Below are 13624 nucleotides of genomic sequence, written 5' to 3' on the forward strand. Positions count from 1 at the left end.
GCGTTTCTAGCACGGGTGGGAGTTCAGTGGGTGTGCCGAGCCATGGAAGCTGCAAGAGATGTTCTCTGGGCCCCCCAGCGCTGATCTGGTCAATCAAATCAGCCTGAAGAATGCCTGAAATGGTCCTCACAGGTCCAGCTCAGTTTTTGAAGGGTGATGGAGTGACATACATTAGGAACACCACCCTGACTCTGTAGCCTTTGAGAAAGCAGAAGTGGATTGCGAAAGGCGATTGGGCCTAGACACTCTCAAAACTTGTGCATCTTCACCTTCTGTTCATAGACTAGCGTTTACTTGTGAGATGAATTGCGACCTATAGAGAAGGCAAGGTCTGTGGCTCCTTGCTGAACAGCCAGATCTGTTGGCTCTCTGACTGCCCTGCCACTGACGGTCGCTGGCTTTCTCGTTTCAGCCAAGTATTTCCCCAGGCAACTGCTGGGCCTTCCGAGGATCTCAGGGACACGTCGTCATTCAGTTGCCGGTGAAAATCTGGCCAACAGCTTTCACCATCTGGCATATCTCCAAGCGAGTCTCTCCTTCCGGGGAAGTCAGCAGCGCCCCAAAAGAGTTTGCTGTCTCTGTAGGTCTCTGCCTGGCACTTCTTTCTGGGAGGCCCTGGCCCCAAGGAAAAGCAGTGCCAGAAAGCGTGGCGTGGCGTGTTCCCTCAGAGATTTGAGGATTGGTTGCTGCAGAGCACCGCATCCTATCGAGGGGCACTGGAGACACTTGAGCACTGTTAGACACGTCTGGAACCTTCTTCTGCGGTTCACAGACAAGGATCTGGGAGCAATTGCTCCGAGTGCCCTGACTTGGGTTCACTCTCACTTGTACTAGAATACTGCTAGAGCCAAGGAAGGTGGGAAAGGGTTCCCAGCTTTGGCCTCAGCATATTCTTTTTCTGATGGCCTGCTTGAGACTGACCTGCTCTCATCATCTCTTGTCTTTGAGGGAGTGGATGAGGACAAAGCGGAAACGCTGCTTGGGCTATTCATCTATGACATGGACAGAGTGATTGCTCAGACCTTCTATGTGCAGGTATGGCAAGTGCGTGTGGGCAGGATGGCAGGGAGGAAGGACAGGTTGTCTGCAAGTCTCTGGAAGAGAGGGTTCAGATGATCACCCAAGCCACCCTCTGCTCTCCCATGTGGCTAGCTCCTGCTGGGAAGACGAGGTGGTTAGCCCACCTTTGGAAGTGCTTTCCCTTTCTTTCTGGTAAAGCAGAAAAAGCAGCAGTGGGAAGGGGCTCTGGAAGGGAATTAGTCCCGTTTAGGGCGAGGAGGAAGAATTGCTGGTGGGAGGGAAGATTGCAGACATCTGTCTCCATCAGCAAGACTGTCCCAGTGTCCCAAGGCAGCCTAGGGAGCAGAGCAGCTTGGGTTTCCACAACTCCCCTCAGCAAGCCTCTGAGGCCAGGGCTTTGCTTTCTAGGCACAGAGGGCGCCCCTATGGCCCTGGCGAGAAAGGGCCTTCTGGTTTCCCTTGCTTCCTCCTCTGTCAGGGCTGCCATTTGGTCTGCAGCAAGGGGAGTGCTGGCAAAGAGAGCTACATGGTTGTGCCGGTGACCCCCAGTGGGTCGCCGGGCGGCCCAGAGGACCCACCCCGGTGACCCTGGCAGGCCCCGGTTCGTCCCGGAGGCCCTTCCCCGGTGACCCCGGCGGGCCCCTGGGCACCCCGGAGGACCCACCCCGGTGACCCCCGGCGGGCCCCTGGGCGCCCCAGAGGACCCACCCCGGTGACCCTCGGCAGACCCCCGGGCGCCCCGGAGGCCCCTCCCCGGTGACCCCGGCAGGCCCCTGGGCGCCCCGGAGGACCCACCCCGGTGACCCCCCGCGGGCCTCTGGGCGCCCCGGAGGACCAACCCCGGTGACCTCCAGCGGAACCCCGGGCGCCCAGGAGGACCCACCCCGGTGACCCCCGGCGGGTCCCCAGGCGCCACGGAGGACCCACACCAGTGACCCCCAGCAGGCTCCCGGGCGCCTTGGAGGACCCACCTGGGTGACCCCCGGTGGGCCCCGGAGGATCCACGCCGGTGACCCCCGGCAGGTCCCCGGGTGCCCCGGAGGACCCAGCCCGGTGACCCCCGGTGGACCCCCGGTCGGCCCGGAGGACCCACCCCGGTGACCCCCGGCGGACCCCCGGGCGCCCCAGAGGACCCACCCCGGTGACCCCCGGCTGGCCCCCGGGCGCCCCAGAGGACCGACCCCGGTGACCCCCGGCAGGCCCCCGGGCGCCCCAAAGGACCCATCCTGGTGAACCCTGGCGGTCCCCCAGCCGCCCCGGATGATCGATCCTGGTGACCCCCTTCGGGCCCCTGGGCAGCCCGGAGTACCCACCCCAGTGACACCTGGCGGGCCCCCGGGCGCCCCGGAGGACCCACACCGGTAACCCCCGGCAGGCCCCCGGGCGCCCCAGAGGAACCAAACTGGTTACCCCCGGCGGGCAACCGGGCGGCCCAGAACACCCATCCCAGTGACCCCAGGCGGACCCCCGGTTGCTCCGGAGGACCCACCCCTGTGACCCCCGGCGGGTCCCCGGGTGCCACGGAGGACCCACCCCTGTGACCCCCGGCGGGACCCCAGGCGCTCCAGAGGACCCACCCAGGTGACCCTGGCGGGCCCCTGGGCGCCCCGGAGGACCCACCTCTGTGACCCCCGGCGGGCCCCCGGTCACCCTGGAGGACCCACCCCGGTGACCCCCGGTGGTCCCCCGGTCACCCTGGAGGACCCACCCCAGTGACCCCCGACGGGCCCCCGAGTGCCCCGGAGGACCCACCCTGGTTACCCCTGGCGGGCCCCGGGGCGCCCCAGAAGACCCACCCCGGTGACCACTGGCGGACCACCGGGTGCCCCGGAGGACCCACCCTGGTGACCCCTGCGGGCCCCTGGGCAGCCCGGAGGACCCACCCCGGTGACCGCCAACTGACCCACGGGCGCCCCGGAGGACCCACCCTGGTGACGCCCGGCGGGCCCCCGGGCGCCCCGGAGGACCCACCACGGTGACCCCGGAGGACCCCCGGGCGCCCCGGACGACCCACCCTGATGACCCCCGGCGGTCCCCCGGTCGCCCCAGAGGACCCACCATGGTGACCCTCGGCGGAGCCCCTGGGTGCCCTGGAGGACCCATGCCGGTGACCCCCGGCGGAGCCCCTGGGTGCCCTGGAGGACCCACCCCGGTGACCCCCAGCAGGCTCCCGGGTGCCTTGGAGGACCCACCTGGGTGACCCCCGGTGGGCCCCAGGGCGCCCTGGAGCATCCACGCAGGTGACCCCCGGCAGGTCCCCGGGCGCCCCGGAGGACCCAGCCCGGTGACCCCCGGTGGACCCCCGGTCGGCCCGGAGGACCCACCCCGGTGACCCCCGGCTGGCCCCCGGGCGCCCCGGAGGACCCACCCCGGTGAACTCCGGCGGGCCCCCGGGCGCCCCGGAGGACCCACCCCGGTGACCCCCGGCAGGCCCCCGGGCGTCCCAAAGGACCCATCCTGGTGAACCCCGGCAGTCCCCCAGCCGCCCCGGATGATCGATCCCGGTGACCCCCGGCGGGCCCCTGGGCGGCCCGGAGGTCCCAACCCGGTGACCCCCGGCGGGCCCCCGGTCGCCCCGGAAGACCCACCCCGGTGAGCCCCGGCGGGCCCCCGGTCACCCAGGAGGACCCACCACGGTGACCCCCGGCAGGTGCACGGGCGCCCCGGAGGACCCACCCCGGTGACCCCCGGCGGGTGCATGGGCGCCCCGGAGGACCCACCACGGTGACACCCGGCGTGTCCCCAGTCGCGCCGGGGGACCCACCGCGGTGACGCCTGGCGGGCCCCCGGGCGCCCCGGAGGACCCACCCTGGTGACCCCCAGCGGACGCCCCGGGCGCCCCGTAGGACCCACCCCGGTGACCCCCGGCAGGCCCCCGGGCGCCCCAAAGGACCCATCCTGGTGAACCCCGGCGGTCCCCCAGCCGCCCCGGATGATCGATCCCGGTGACCCTCGACGGGCCCCCGAGCGCCCCGGAGGACCCACACCGGTGACCCCCGGCAGGCCCCCGGGTTCCCCGGAGGACCCACACCGGTGACCCCCGCTGGGCCCCCGGGAGCCCCGAAGCTCCTGTTTTTCAGTTATCCCCCTATTTGCATACTGACACATTTTTTTCTTTCTCCTGCTACTGCACTTAACCTGAGCACCAAATCTTTCCAGTACAACCAGGGACTTTCAGCATAAAAGCATGTTTTGAGCAGAAGAAGGCAGCACCAGCAGGCTAACATGGGTGAATTGTCTTAATTACTGCTTAACCTTCCAGTTTAGGAGTAATGAAATCAAAACAAAAGCGTTAATTATTACCTTTCTCTGTAGACAGTGTCACAGTTCTCACCACTGTCCGGACATTTTCCTTTTCCGGAGCAGGAAAAATCACGCACTTCGCTTTGTAGCATTAAGTGGTGAAAGGCACCCAGCCAGAGTTACAACATGAGAATTGTCATCTTCTGCCTGTATTTCAGGAGACAACCTAAGTAACTCTAACCTTCAACACTTACTTTTAGCCTCCTGTTCCTGAAATTGAGCTGCCTCTTTCCCTAGTGGTACAGTAGCAAAGAAGCCAGCAGTAGATGGGACGGCAGCTGCCTCCTTCCGAAGCTTCTCTTGTTGTTCTCTCAGTTGCCACTTCTCCCACAGTCTCTCGTCGATGCTCTTCACTTGAAATTTAGTACGAGTTGCACTCTGCTGAGTGGGCTAGAAGGAAAGAAAAGTAGTGCATGAATAGGACAAAAAAATCTGTGGAGATTTCATTACGAAAATCTGATCAGCAATTCCTCCAAAACGGTCTCGATGTGGAACAGCATATTAATATCGTTCAGGTTACTGTCATTTTTTTCCATAAAATTTTGCCTGTAACAAGAGCCATGCTTTACTATGGAAACAGTTTCACGTATCTGCAATTTCCAACATGGTAAGCTGCTTTAAACAGCTAGGGTGTTTTGCTGTACATCTATTCCATGCTTTTTAAGCAGCAGAAAGTCATACAAGTTCCCCTATACAGTAGCCACTGACCGATTGATTTCCTTGAACACAAAACTCTGGCCTTCTCTATTAAATCACTTCCCTCAGGATTTTTACAATATCCTTCATGTCTGACAGATTAAGTCGGTAAGAACAAAAAATTCCCTCCACATTAACTGTGTAGATTTCGACTGGTGCTAATGGGGTTTCTTATTCGTCGTGGCATAAACAGACTGATTCAAAGTTTGAGGATTACAATGTTGTCTGGAAATGCTATTGGCGATAGGATTTAGACTGCACTGCAGCTCCTACCAGATGCTGAAAGGTAAGAACACACTCAAGAGGGTGGCACATGGTGAGTAACAAAACTTGTCAGAATTTATCAGAAATTATATGAATGTATGCGTGTCTTCACAAAGGACTCACCTGTACATCAGGTACAGAGTAAAGTTTCGGAAAAGGCCGGTTCAATTCCACTGTCTTCTTTTCTTCTTTTTCAGGTGCTTTAAAACAAGCCCCCCAAAAAGTTTTGTCAACGGCAGAAATAAAGAAAGCTGGGTACTTGTTTTCTTTGTGCGTTTATTTCCTCGTGTCCCATGAGACAGAGAGAAAGGCTACAATGTGCAATCCATGCAGCCTTTAAGCCCTCCTTATCTCCCTCACACAATCTCATTTTACAAAGTTGATATAATCTTAACAACGAGGCCTTTGATCCTCTGTCATTTTTGACAGAAACTGGCCCCCCACATTAAGACGTTGATGCATGCTTTACAAACACATACACGTGTCAAGTTAAGCAACACATGCCAAAGAGGAAGGTGAACTTGAACTCAACACAGGGATGACTCCATACCATAAACAGATGGCAGAAAAAAAACAGAATACCAAAATTAGACTAAAAAGCCCCTCAATGAGTTAATTTTCTAGCGGGAAATACAGAATACCATCACGTAATTAATGAAAACAGACATGGTTGCATATTCTGGCCCTTCCTTGCCTTTGAACTTTGTAGCCTTAAACTCTTTTATCCTCTGCTTTGAAGGAAAAAGCAAAGCAGATCCTGAGCAAACTGAACTTGCTCAATATGGGAAGCACCTCACCGGGGCAGGTATTAAAGCATCTTATTACCTGTTAGCTTTGTGTTCCATAACCATTTCTGCCCTGCTGGGGCAGGTCCAGGTTGTGCTGGGGGAGCTGGCACATTTCCTCCACTCTGCTGCATCCGCAGAGCTTTCTCGCGCTTTATTTCTTCCAAGGTTTTAACACGCACTTCTCCTTCTGGCTTGACTTTACCTGCCGGCTCCTTCGACTGCGCTTTGCTGGGCCCGGACAGAGTGAGCACACTCTGCTTCTTGGGCTCACCCTGAATTTTTATCTTGGGATGGAACTCTCCTGCTTTTTTCTTCTCTTCTACCAAGCGATTATTCTTTTTTTCAGCCAAGGCTTCAGAGAAAGTTTTGATGTGACCTGCAGGAGCGGGTCTTGCCCCTGCGCTGGGATCTTCGGTTTTACCATGCCATTCAGCCTGGGCTTTGGCTTGAGTTTCTCGTCTCTGAAGAGCTCTCTCACGACGGATTTCCTCCAGTGTTTTCACATGGATCTCTCCCTTTGGCTTAGCAGCCTTCCCTGTCATCATCAAGAAATGAGAAGCACCAACATTTCAAGAGAGTCCAACAATATTTTAAGTCTCCAGAATTTGTCACAGTACTAAGGAAAACTAATCCTGAGCGTTCCCAATAACGCATCTTAGGACAATACCCTAACATTCTCCTCTTCCTCTGAGCCACTTGTTGTAGTTTGAAGACCAGCCCTATCCAGAGAGAGTTGCTACACAGAAATGCTAGTTTACTTTATTACTTTTTCAGACTGCATTTCAAATTCCTGCTCCTGGCAGTGGTTCTATTCTAATTGTATATGATGGTTCACAGAAGCAGCTTAAAACCTTGACAAGGCACAAGTGGAAAATAAACACACACCTAGAGCCAGATTTCTGATAGTGGCTGTCAGAAGAGCTTCAGCACTCAAGCAAGAGGAATCAGTTCTTTGTTTTCATTTCAATTAATTTTTAGGGCTGTATGAAAACGGTCTAAGTTCACGGAAAGGAAGAAGGAGAAAGTATATTTAATAGCCAGTTGTTACCTTTCGCAGTACTAGTCTGTTGAAAAGGTAATCCTAGTCTCTCCTTCACAGACTTGGGAACTTGAACTGCAAAACAGAAAAAGAACAAATTAGGGAGGCTGCATAAACGTCAACTTTGTGTTCACATTTGAAAACAAGACAGGAAAGGTAACTTTGAATCCCAGTGATTAACACCTCAGCCAACATGCAAAAAGAAACATCACAGGAAAAGGACAAACAGAAAGCCTAAATACAAAACCCGTGAATCAAATCCAGATGCCCGTTTAGTAGCTGTACCTCTCTTCGGTGCTTTGTCAGCATTTCCCAGAACCTCCACCTTCTTCCCCAGCCTTTCAGCAAGGCTGCGCTTCACTGGAAGGGCGCTTACATCAGCTTCAGACAGAGAAAACAAGGAATATTTTAAGAACATTTCTTTGCAGGAAGATTTGAGAACAGTCAACCACAAGCTTCTATTTTTCAAGCATATTTTCATAAAATTGCCTTTCAGCTGCTAAATGTTTTTTTTTGTCATTTCTGCAGTCAACACAGATCTCCACTGCAATGCATTTTCCTCTCATACGTCAAAAATACTCTTTAATGCAGTCATATATAGAAGGCGGCACCTAAATAACGGCTCATAAAAAGTTCTTACCCACGGAGGCTTTCCGTTTTCCTTGTTTCTCAGCAAGATCTAGTCGAATCACAGGTTCCTCCCCTAAAACAAAAGTAAAATTTTTCTATTTCATCGAAACCAGTAGCCAATAGAAATATTATACTGTTAGCCCATGTCCAAAAAAACCCAGTAAGACACTGTTTTGACAGCTAAACCACACAAACTCATATTTCAACTATAATTAACTTAGAAAAAGTATTACTAGTCTCAGTGTTTGCTTCAAATTCCAGCTGAGATAGTAGAGAATGAATCTGAGTCTGCTTGACAGCTATACTTCGTGCAGAACAAAGCTGCATAAGCAAGCAGAATATTATTAGGTACAAATGGTGAGAAATATTCCTTTCTAAGGTGAATGTCTATGAGTAAAAGTACTTCTTCACTTTTTTCCCTTTAAAAGGAATTTGCACAACTCTAAACAATATAATTTATACACAGACTCCTATCACACTACTGTCCACGCCTGCCACTGTCAGCCTCTTTAATGCTTCAGAAATTGCTTCTTACATAGCACTGTCTTCTATAGCTCTTTCTTCTCGTTACTCGCCTGTTTTTCCATTATCCCCCTATTTGCATACTGACACATTTTTTTTTCTCCTGCTACTGCACTTAACCTGAGCACCAAATCTTTCCAGTACAACCAGGGACTTTCAGCATAAAAGCATGTTTTGAACAGAAGAAGGCAGCACCAGCAGGCTAACATGGGTGAATTGTCTTAATTACTGCTTAACCTTCCAGTTTAGGAGTAATGAAGTCAAAACAAAAGCATTAATTATTACCTTTCTCTGTAGACAGTGTCACAGTTCTCACCACTGTCCGGACATTTTCCTTTTCCGGAGCAGGAAAAATCATAGAATCGACGGGAGGAAGAGAAGATCTTGAAGGACCTTCTGTTCAGAGCAAGCAAAACATAAGGAAGTTTACCAAACATAAAAAACTATCACAAAGAACAAAAAACTTTAATTATTCATTACTGTCAAACATACAGTGACCAGAGCATGTAAATAAGAGGGGTGACTAATTTGTCTCTGGTTGCCCTTAGAATTCCCATCTAGAATACCAGCTGGCTGAGAATCAGGTTGCTCGATGCCCCCAGCTAAAAATGGAAGTCTATCCCTCAAGCAGCTCCCAGCCACCATCACCTGCCATTCTGAAGCCAATAAAATTTCACTTCTTTGGCAAATAGTTGTATTCACCAAAGCATAGCCAGCTACCCGGTATTACTGGAAGAATTTTTTTTTTTTAAAAGAACATCAAACAGGATGAAGGTGAACAGGGTAAGAAAGTAGGGAATATTAACTCACCACCGTGTCTCTTAGTTTTTTCCTTCATTTTCTGCCATTTGATTTCTTCAAGTGTTTTTATTCCAAAATTCGGACCGTCCTCTGAAAACAGAAAACAGTTAATGAGACTAAGGCTTAGAGGCGCTCACTGAAGACCAAAGATCCTCAGGCTTCTTAGTGCTCAGGAACTTTTAGAAGTATTTAGAATAAACCCTGTCAACACTCCTCACAAGTGAAAGAACCATAGAATCAGTGGCATTTTGCCCCTCCTTTCACCCTTCAGGGTAAAAATTGTAGTTTTAATTTTCATCCATTTACATGATATTAGATCCCTCTATCACTAGATATGGCTTTCAACAGTGGTAGCAAGGCTGCACGTGCAGCCATTTAAACTCCATGCTGTGGCCCTGTTTTGTTCTCCAAAAGTAAAGAAAAGGAGTTCACCTTTCTGACCCAATGGGCACATGATGGTATTAGGTAGAAATGAGATCATGGAAATAACCCGAGTCCATTCAGCACCCCTACATTCTGTTGTGTTTTTACACCACATTGCTTTCGAGTTAATTGTCAGGTTCTCCTTCCGATTTATCCTACTACAGGTGCTGGAATACCTTGTTTAGCAGTAGTAGCACTGGCTTTCCGAGTGGAAATCATCCGTAATCCATTTTGGCCTTCCTCAGCTGGTTGCTGGACGGGAGTTTTAGTTTCTTCTCCTTCCTCAGAAAGCTGGTCTGAAGGGGAAAAATCTATTCAGTTATGCATAGACCAGATTGTTCATGATCATGTAGCTCATGCAATGACACTTCAGTCCATGGTCCATATAAAAAAGCTTTTTTTTTTTTTTTTGTTTTTGTTTTTAATACAGCTACACTGACCTGATGAACTAGTAAGTAGACTACACTAGGACAAAACATCTAGGACTCTAGATTCTCTCTGCAGCTTTAACTACTACACAACATATTACTCTTCAGACAGAAGAAAAAGGAATTTCCTTCCTAGTTTCACATAGAGCTTTACACAACAGACCAGCTAAAGCCAAGAGTGGTTCTAAGCTTTCCTCCAACATTTCAGGTTCTGTCCACTGACTGCCAGACAAAGCCACCAGTGACCTGACCAGACTGCTTGCCCTATCGCTAGTCAGACCTCAGGTCATCTGTGATTTATACATTCATTTACAGCACAAATTCCTTCCAAGAACCAAAGATTTCCACAATCATTTACAGCACAAATTCCTTCCAAGAACCAAAACATGCTCACCATCATCATCTTCATCATCATCTGCAGCATTGATTACAACTGGAGGGTGTGTAGGGCTTGGGACGTTTTCAGAGTTTTCCACTTTCATCACCCCCCCGTAGCTATGGAGAGGGATTGGACTGGACAGAAAGTTTGTTTTGCTGCAGTGACATCTGAGCCACTTTCAAATCATCGTCCGCGGACTCAGGCGGACTTGGCAGTGTAGCTAGAGGAAGAGGAGGATCATCAGTAATATGGCAGTTTAAAACTTTGACCACAATGCACGAAGATGGTAGGTAAGGCAGATAACCTGCACAGACAATGAATTCAGCATCTCCTTTTGCCCATCCCGTCACTGTTCACACCGTGAACAATGACTTCCCTTCAAACAACAACACATCTCCCTACCACCCAGCAGAAGATGAAACAACAGAAAGCAAACTGCAAGGCAAATATCACACAAAGCAGAGAGAAGCTGAGCATGAAAGCAGAAAACAAATACCAGCGGTACACCAGCAGTACACTCGGTTTAGCTGACCACCTGTGACTGCAGACCTTTTCCTGCACTCACAAATGAACAGTTACCTGATGTCTCCTACAGTACTGGCACCCAGTAAGTAATATTCAAAATTAATTCTTCAATACTTAAAGAAAAAGGACCTAAACTCACTCTTGCTTGGTGGTAAGAAGACTCCATCGATGTAACGTCCCTTTGTGTGATGAAAAGCACAGTTGGCTTTCTGACAGCCTACTGGCTGGTTCTCCCAGTAGCAGGGAATCTCACTGCGCTTTTTCTGAAGACAGAAAGAAAGACAAGCTCGTGATAACACACACCTAAGGTTTGCAAAGAGATGCACAGTTCCAGATCGTGACAGCGATAGGGCTGTCACAATACAGTGCTGAAACATCATTCCAAAGGTCAGTTTATCACTTAAGTATAGTATTTCCGGGCATATTCACAAAGTTTGCATAAGCTGTAACCACTATGCACGTTTAGCTTTGTCATCATTCAGTTTGAGAAGACAGGCACTCTCAGACATCAGTTTAGGGTGGGTTAAACTAATACACCTAGGATTATACTAGGATTATTCAGAGGGAAAAAGAACATCTTAAATTGCCTACGTTAACTCTATCTAGAACTACTTCTTGGAGACTTCGTTCTTCTGCACCTTTAACTTTCCCCACTGCTTCCTACCCCAGGCAGCTAGAACAGCATTATCTGAAGGACTCCGGGACAGCAGAGACCTGATAGATCATTATCAAGCCTGCTCTCAGGAGGCTAGTACAGCCTGTTTATTATCTCCCTGCTCCAGCAGGTTTTAGCAGTCTATTTAGCAGTTATTCTGCATCTGTTGAGAAAATACTGTCGGCATCTAATAAAAGAAAATCTTGCTAAGACGTACCTAAGGCATTGATTTTATTTCCCTCTCCTTCCTCCCACCCCCTCTCCTGGTAACAGAAACCAGTGTAATTTCAAAGCAAATGAATCTATCCTGCAAAAGCACAATCAGCACACCTACAGCACTGAAAAATGCTTTTGTTGATTTATTTTGAGAACGCATCTTTAGGCACTCACATCAATTTCCATGTGTCTGAATCGGCAGACGTTCCTGAAACAACGACCCTCCTGCCACAGCGTGCAGACCGTCTCGTTCCCCAGAGCAGCTTTGCAGTGGCGGAAGGAACAGTTGTCTCCCTGTAACCAAAAGGAAACCAACAAGGAAAATATAGTACAGCCTCAAAAACGTCCATGCTACTGCCTCAGGTTGCTACAATTGAATTCAGAATCTATCTGGTTATCAAGTTAACCAAAGACCAGTGTGCCTCCTCCTCCTACTCTACCCCTTCCTGAAAAAAATGGAAAAAAAAAAAAAAGAAAAGCAAAGCAAAAGAAACCCAGCCATACCTTGGTACAGGTAGAATAGAAATAGAAGTAGCAATCGTCTCCTTGTTTAGACATGCCGACAAGTTCTGATAACAAGCTCGGGTTCTCTCCACAGGGACTTCCTCTGCTCTTGGAGAGAGCTGTCTTCACCCTTGCTTGGGCTGAAAGTCTTCTACTGGCTTGTGATCAGTGAAATCTTCTTTTTAAAAGTAACCCTAAAGAAAGTACCAACAAGTGAAAAATAATGAGTAACAAGCATTTTTCCAGCTTTCTTCTGTTCATCAAATTAGTCTCTTGAGGAGAGCAATGCCTTGAAATCAGCTGTTACATGAACTAACACAATATTAAATTAAAGTTCTGTAAAGCTGCCAGGAGCTTTGTCAGCAAGCGTTCTCTTCCACGTCCGCAATAATATGACTTGGAGCACATCTGGAAGCCTGAAAATGGAGTCACTTCTTAAAAAACCACCTGATCATACATGCAAGTCAATGATCAACTATGGCTACGAATAACTTCTACAGAACGCAGTATGACGCGTTAAACAGCATGTTCCAGTCACTGTGGGTCTTCGAGTTCACCTACCTGGACAACCTCAGCAAAGTTATCGATCTTCAAAGACTTCCAGTTAACTTCTCCTGTAGGCCGAACCAACACTGAATCCGTGAATTAATAATAAAGGGCTAGGAAGAATTTTCCTCCTCACTTTGCCAAGGGAACCTCTCATCCACAATTCAAACATAGGATGTGCTTTTAAACAGCTTATAACTAATGGAGGAAGCAAGTCCATTTGAATACTCTCTCAGACTGGAGACAGCCAGGGTTAGTTAGCTCTTCAAAAAATAAAAACAAACAAAAAAAAACACAAAACAAAACAAAACCAAAAAAACCCAGTGCATTTAGAGATGAACTCGTGATTCAAAGTGGCTGCAAAAATGAGGATCCATCTTCCACAGCCGGACAATTTAACTTTTTTTTTTTTTTTAATTTAAAATTCAGTATGTTCCAATCTCTGGTCTTCAAGATTTCTTCACCTATTAAGAAAACACAAAAACCTTTCCCCGTCTTTATTACCTGTACAGCAAAAAACACACCAGTGCATATAAATACACAAACGTGCATATGCATACACACGTATGTGTTTAGACACACACGAGGAGTGAGTGATGGAAAGTTAGCGAGAGCGACAGTGGAAATCAGAATTTTTGCCTTTTTGACACAGAGAGCGCGTACAAACTCTCTCATTTTGAGGGAACTAGAAAAAAATGGAGGAGCTACAAAATATTTTGATGAGTATGCCTTCGAGGCCAATGCTTTATAACATGAGTGATCTGGGGGCCAGCACACAAATATGCATACATATGTACATGCATACAGGATAAACATATCTATACACACAAGCATGCACAGGATATGTTGTATGATATCCATATCAAGAACAACTCGTAGCCCTGA

The 13624-nt window shown here is 49.8% G+C and overlaps 1 pseudogene; it reads right to left on the bottom strand.

Moving 5' to 3' along the window:
* Positions 1 to 4506: 4506 nt before the first annotated feature.
* LOC118260188 (zinc finger CCCH domain-containing protein 11A-like) lies at positions 4507 to 12247 on the bottom strand (annotated as a pseudogene).
* Positions 12248 to 13624: the final 1377 nt, after the last annotated feature.

This window comes from Cygnus atratus, chromosome 29 (genome assembly GCF_013377495.2).
Source record: "Cygnus atratus isolate AKBS03 ecotype Queensland, Australia chromosome 29, CAtr_DNAZoo_HiC_assembly, whole genome shotgun sequence".
NCBI lineage: Eukaryota > Metazoa > Chordata > Aves > Anseriformes > Anatidae > Cygnus > Cygnus atratus.